Here is a 6,614-nt window from a genome sequence, read left to right on the forward strand (position 1 = left end):
GAAACAGAGAAAAAATGATCTAAATTTGCTTTTAATTGTATAGTTTATAATTCTCAGGAATTTTAACTTAATTAGAAATTTATTATATGACAGCTTAATATAGGTTTGAACTACCTTTAAGGAAATGAGTCTAAAGATAGAAATGATTTCCGACTAGATTATTTTAAACTAAAGAAATTGTGCAGGTATAATCACTTCCTTCAGTAATTCTTAGAGAGGTTATACTACATGTAGGACATTGTATGGTTAGTGTCAGGTGGCATGTTTTCAGTAGCATTTGAAAAACTTGTATGTTAGTGTCAGGTGGCATGTTTTCAGTAGCATTTGAAAAACTTGAATGTATCCTGAAAAGAGTGGTCAAATATAACAAATTGTATAAAATGGTTTTGTTAGTCATGGTTTATTCATTTCACACATTGTTACACTTGCATGCCAGTTATGTATCAATGCCATTGCAGGTTCTAGAGACATATTTGCAAACAAGTCTATTTGAATCCATGGTGCAGTGGCAGGGAAGTTTTACCTGTAAGCAGAGATAACACTTTTAAAAACTTATAGCAGTTTTCAGACACTGCTAAATATCCAAAGTGATATATTCAACAAACATTTATTGAGCATCTACTACGTTTCTGTCACTGACCTTGTTGCTAAAGACTAAAGGACATCAACCAGAGTCCCTTTCCCATAGACGATTGTAACGTGGTACAATTACAGAAGTAAGAAGCCATAGTTGGCTCAATCCAAGGTACTTATTAACTATTATATCATTTTATTACAGGGCAACTGCAAAAGGAAATGGGCTGACTTATACTGTAATGATCTTCTTGTCATTCAAAAGCTGAATTATTACTTTCCAAGGCTATTGAATCAATCCTACAGACAGCAGCAGGTGGAAAGAATATTGTATTTGAAATAAAAGTAGTTTCTCTTCTCCCACTTGGCCACTTTTGAGATACTCAAAAGGAAAAGTGACTCATCAAATCTAAGTTTTATCATTATCCTGTAAAAGGGTAATGCGACCTGCCTTCTTGGGCTACTATATGAATGATCGGGGATAATACATGTTAAAGTATTTTGTGATCTGTAAACATACACATAAATATAAGATTTTAATGTTCTGACAAGAGGATTAAGACACTGTTAGGGATATCAAAAGCAAGATAAAGTGTAAATATCCTTCTGAAAAAAACTAAAGCCTCATAATCTAGTCTGAAAGAGATTGCACAGAAATGATATCAAACTTGTATTTTGTAAATGTTGAAGCTCTAAATATATTGGTTGTTGGACAAGTTATGATGCATTTTTGTATAGAAAAGCATAGAAAAATACATCTTATAATGTATATATAATGACTATGAAAAGTCAAGATAATAGTTTTCTATAGAAATATTTTAGTTAATACATTTTTATGACATTATATTGTTTTCAGATTCAGGAGGGAACACATAAAAATTATGACATCATGGGGCCAGCAGGTGGGGTAGTGGTTAAGGTGTTGTACTCCCATATGACTGACGCAGTTTGAATCATGGCTGGCTGTGACTTGAAACTCACAGCTGGTGCAATTGTGTGTGTGTCCAGAATTCTGAGAGGAGAATGGAGGAGAAGGAATTGTGATATAGCCATCAGCCCTGGGGGTGATTTCTCACTTTCCCTCTGTCTGTCTCTGTCTGTCTCTCTGGCAAATGCACACTCACTTCATAGCAAATATTTATATATATTCACACATTACAACTAATTTTATTGTAATAAACAATTTCAAGGAAATTAACATTGTATAAGATTATTAATATAGGGAACCAGCAGTTAGCGTAATGGCTATGTCGCTGGACTCCCACATAGTCGACCGCGGTTCACGTCCCGGACCCGGTGGCTTAAAACTCACTCCGGGCACGTGTGCGTGCGTGCCCAAGATCCCAAGAGGAGAATGGAGGAGAAGGGATTGCGGTGTGACCATCCCCCCTGGGGGGTAATTTCTCGCTTTCTGTCTCTATGTCTCTCTCTGTCTGTCTGGCGAGCGCACGCGCCCTATAGCAAAAAAACCTCTCAAAAAAAAAAAAGATTATTAATATACAAACAACAGTACCACACATTTAAATATGAACTGATGTATTTAACTGAACTAAGAGTGAATAAAATTAACTTTTAATGTAATTATAAATAGGTTTTTTTTTGAGAGAGATTTTTCTTATAGGGCACGTGCGCTCGCCAGACAGACAGAGGGAGACAAGAGACAGAAAGCGAGAAATCACCTCCCAGGGGTGATGGCCACGCTGCAATCCCTTCTCCTCCATTCTCTTCTCGGGATCTTGGGCACACACACACGCGCGCCCGGCGTGAGTTTTAAGTCACCGGGTCAGGGTGAACCTCGGTCGACTACGTGGGAGTCCAGCCACATAGCCATTATGCTAACTGCTGGTTCCCAAATAGTTCTTAAAGGCTACAGAGGCAATGTGATTGATGACCTAGTAGCTCAACATAGATTTTAGTACACATTTACTCCAAATTGGGTATGCAAGGTTTTTTAGAAATAAATATAACCGTTGAATACTCACTTTCTTTAACGCAGTTTGAATGATTTTGCCCATAAGACCGATTGACTGAGGTCATGGTCTTTTGCTTGGCCTTGAGTTGTTTTGAGAACAGGTTTAAGAGAAATTTAGCAAAGTATTAGAATCCTTTAGTACCTTAGAACATCACTAATTATAAACCTCAGAAAATACCTTCACATAGCAAGATATTTCTTTACAAATATATTTCTATCCCTGTCTTAAAACAACATTGGTTAATTTATGCAACTGATGGCCTGGTCTCATTAGTAAAAGTCTTCATAAAAACAAGAACAAACAACTTTTGGTTACTTGTTTGTATGTTTGTTTAAAAATATATAGCCCTGGAAAAATATTCACTATGAATATCCAGTAGAGTTTAAGTTCAGTAAAATATCTTTTTTTCTTGGTCTTTGGTTATGCGTGAAGACAGATTTCAAAGAAGGAGGGAATTTAATTATGTAGGTAAATCCAAGTAACAAGACATTTTCATCCAATCCATTCAGAGTATTTAGGAAAATAGTATTTCTGGAAAATTTCCAGACATTATAGGATTGGTGATTATATGCTTAAAACTTCACTGGACGATTGCCACAATTTTCCAATTTATTTTTAATTTGTATAGAAAATCTAAATAGTCAGTTAAGTTTTATTTAAAAAATAACAGCAATGCAAAATTTTCTGTGTAAGAACAAAAAAGTACATTGAAGTTTTTTATTAATATGTATTAATTGGAAACAAATGGGCATGGTTTTGCTAGGTTCTGAATTGCATTTCTTCTTTTAACTACATTATATTACAAAAGCTATAAAAGCAGAACTATATGTTCAACATACACTTTGAAAAATATACAATCTCTTGTTTATGTTATTCACTTTTTATTTAATAACCAAATGAAACATACATATAATTTTAAGAATCACATAACTGAAAATGAAATAAAAATCAAGCTCAAATATATCCAAAATAATCATCACTCCGGAAAGCATGTCCAACTTATTTTAAAGGTGCATTATTGCCTTATTTAAAAGCAGACAGGGGCTGTGGGGCCACATTCCATGACAGAGAGCCTCTTGAGACATCTTTGATCACTCTTTGTGATGCATAAAATATGTCACAGTTGTACTATAAAAGATATCAGCCATCAGGTAAGGCTGTCATTTGCTCATGTAGTATTATATTGGAAAAAATGCAGCTTTTCTCTCTAGAACTTGTATGGAATTACTGCTCATGAAAACATAGTCTATTTAGTCTGTGTGCAACCATTATCATACTCCTGGTTTCTTTCAAAAGAACATCGTCATAAATAAACATGCTAAACAGAATAGATCTGGTTGATATTTTGTTTCAACATTCAACCATTTCATAAGTTGTTATAAGCTGTGAATATGTTAAGTACTAGTCTACATTAAAGCTGGGTTCTACAAAAGGATTGCATATTTCTCCAGAGAATAGTTGCTTTCATTTGATTTCTATTATGCATACATCTTAGTTTACTTCAAAATCTGAACCTATGTCACAAATAATATTTATAACAAAAGAACAATAGCAGGAAACCACTCCAAAATGCTGTATTCTTATTTCTCAGCTCCTTGCATATTTTTAAAATTATACCTATGTGTGTATCGATGTAATGTGTGTATTTATTTAAATAATTTGTGTGTGTGTGAAAGAGAGAGAGAGAGAGCTGGATTAGTTAGCATAGTCAAGATTACAAAATCTACACAATTGTTTTAGTGTTATGACAACAGTATCTATGCATCATATTTGTCTCTGAAGTATTAACATATGTAAAACATGTTTGGCTTATATCTAAACTAGTTTCCTCATATTTTATTTAAATGGTAATAAGATTTACTTATTTATTTAGGAAAAAATTAGTTTCAAAATTATGTAGAAAACCTGGAGTATTTTAATGTGAAATCCAATTAAAAGTAATTTTTACCTTTGAAAACGTTAAGTAATTTCTAGAGTTTTTAAATCAAGTTTACTGACTTAATTGGCCCTATTAATATTGGCAATAATTCCTAGAGGGTTTGCCAATAGTGAAATACTTTCATCTGAAAGCATTTGGCTACTAAACTGAAAAAAAAAAAAAAAAAAAACCTAAACAAATAAGGTATATAAACTATGTTGAATGTGGGCTAAATTTAAACAGATGACAAGAGTTTTGTTAAAAGAATACAAACATAGGTTTCAGATCATTTTTCTTTCATTAACATTATGCTGCCTTGTTAAAAAGAGTCTCAATTTATTATGTCTATACTGTGAAAGTACTGTTGCTTGGACTTACAAGTTTAGCAATTATTTAATTTATAAATTGGGAAGGAGGAACCTTTTCTAATGGAGAAATAACAGACGGTATAACAGCCCGGATCGATTAAAGGCCTCCATCTGGTGCACGTCAGAGAAGTTGTTGCCATATGTTTGAACAGCACAGCGAAACTAACTGTTTTATACTGTCACCACCTCCAGATCTGTTTTATAAATTGCATTTTGTTTTATTATATGTGTGTGTGTGTGTGTGTGTGTGTGTGTGTGTGTGTGTTAAACATCAGGTATAGTTTTATCTATGGCTGTTTGCTTAATTGGAAGGCAAACACTATATAAAATTTTTAAAGGTACTTGTTCTTCATGGTTCAGTGTGAAAGGCAGTTGACAGTTTTACATAATGGGGGAAAAGAGATAAAGAGGAATAGACTTATATGTATTGTTTGCTTAATAATCTTTAAATCTTAATTAACATATGGATTATTCTGGAATGTTAGTTCATATTTGAGGGTTACTAAAAGAGAGCATATTAATAAAACTCCTTAACAGAGAAAACTTTATAAAATGCATATTAAAGACTGGTAATATCAAAAATGTATTCAGTAGTCCTGCTTTTTCTAAAGGTAAAATTTCATAAAGATAGATTTTAAAATCAGAATATATATGTTGCTGTTGGAAAAATAACATATCAGGTTCAAATGAAATTTAGGAATGTTAATCTCTTTTGCAGCTGCTATTTTTGTTTTATGGTATTTTTACAGCTGTTTTTAATTTCTTTTAAGAAATACTAAACCTTTAGGAGAATTCCCATGTGAATAACCTCAGTACAGATAATTGGTTTCATTGCAATTCAGATTATGAACATCATTTTTCAGTTGTAACTTTCCAACTATATACATAGCTAAATCTGTAAGCCATTTTCTTTATTCAGCTACTATCAAAAGAGGAAAAACCAGTTTAAAGCAACACAGAGCCTTACTCTTTATCTGCTAGGTTGTGATGTTAAAAAACATTTACCTTCCTCAATAGAACATTAATATATCCCTATATAGCATGTGCAGATGTAAGCTATAATTTTTATTTAGAAAAGCAGAACAACATGAATTATGAAAATTTCTCAGAACTATCATTACTTTCATAAATTTCAGAATTGACATTATCATGCAATTTTATTTCTATACCAAACATCCTTTCCTTTGATGAATTATTTCCACAGACTGTATATCTTCATTTAGAAGCATCCTTGATTAGCAGCCACACCTATACTATGCAGTTTTTAATAGAAGCCACCCTTCCTATGCAAGCCGCAGGGGAAAGTAATTAAATTTAATAGAAGCCGTCTTTGTTTTATAGCCACCCTCAATTTAAAGCCACAGGGGTAAGTAATTAAATTTAATAGAAGCCATAGCTTCTAAACAAAGATATACAGTATCAGTTAGGTATGCAGAGGTATAGAAATAAGACATACTCTACCTTGAGAATTGTGAAGAGTGTGGGTTTATGTGAAGCAATGTTAAAAAACATAGAAGTTCTCAAAGTACTCTCTTAAAGTGATTCAGAATGGGTGGAGGAGTTATAGCTGTCACCCTACATTTTTTAAAGGGTTATAAGAGAGGTGGGGCTGCTGGATGTCCTCACTAAACCACAATGACTTGGACAATTGCCTTCTACAAACACTGGGTGCTTCTTTTCCTAAAAAATACATCGAAGCAGTCCAATATAAAACACCAGAGAAGAGTTAGAAACAATTAACGGGAACATAAGGCATTTGATGTTCATTTTAATTTATTCTAG

General features: G+C 33.1%; 1 long non-coding RNA gene across 1 annotated transcript; it reads right to left on the reverse strand.

Annotated features, from left to right (window-relative positions):
• Positions 1-398: 398 nt before the first annotated feature.
• Positions 399-6,382, reverse strand: LOC106736390 (uncharacterized). The gene is made up of 3 exons (XR_001371407.2): positions 6,294-6,382; positions 2,556-2,625; positions 399-523 (listed from the first exon to the last, which is right to left on the reverse strand). It is a non-coding gene; the product is annotated as an uncharacterized LOC106736390 (long non-coding RNA).
• Between the last annotated feature and the right edge of the window lie 232 nt (positions 6,383-6,614).

Source organism: Tupaia chinensis, unplaced genomic scaffold, assembly GCF_000334495.1.
Source record: "Tupaia chinensis unplaced genomic scaffold, TupChi_1.0 Scaffold139594_1, whole genome shotgun sequence".
Taxonomy (NCBI): Eukaryota; Metazoa; Chordata; class Mammalia; order Scandentia; family Tupaiidae; genus Tupaia; species Tupaia belangeri.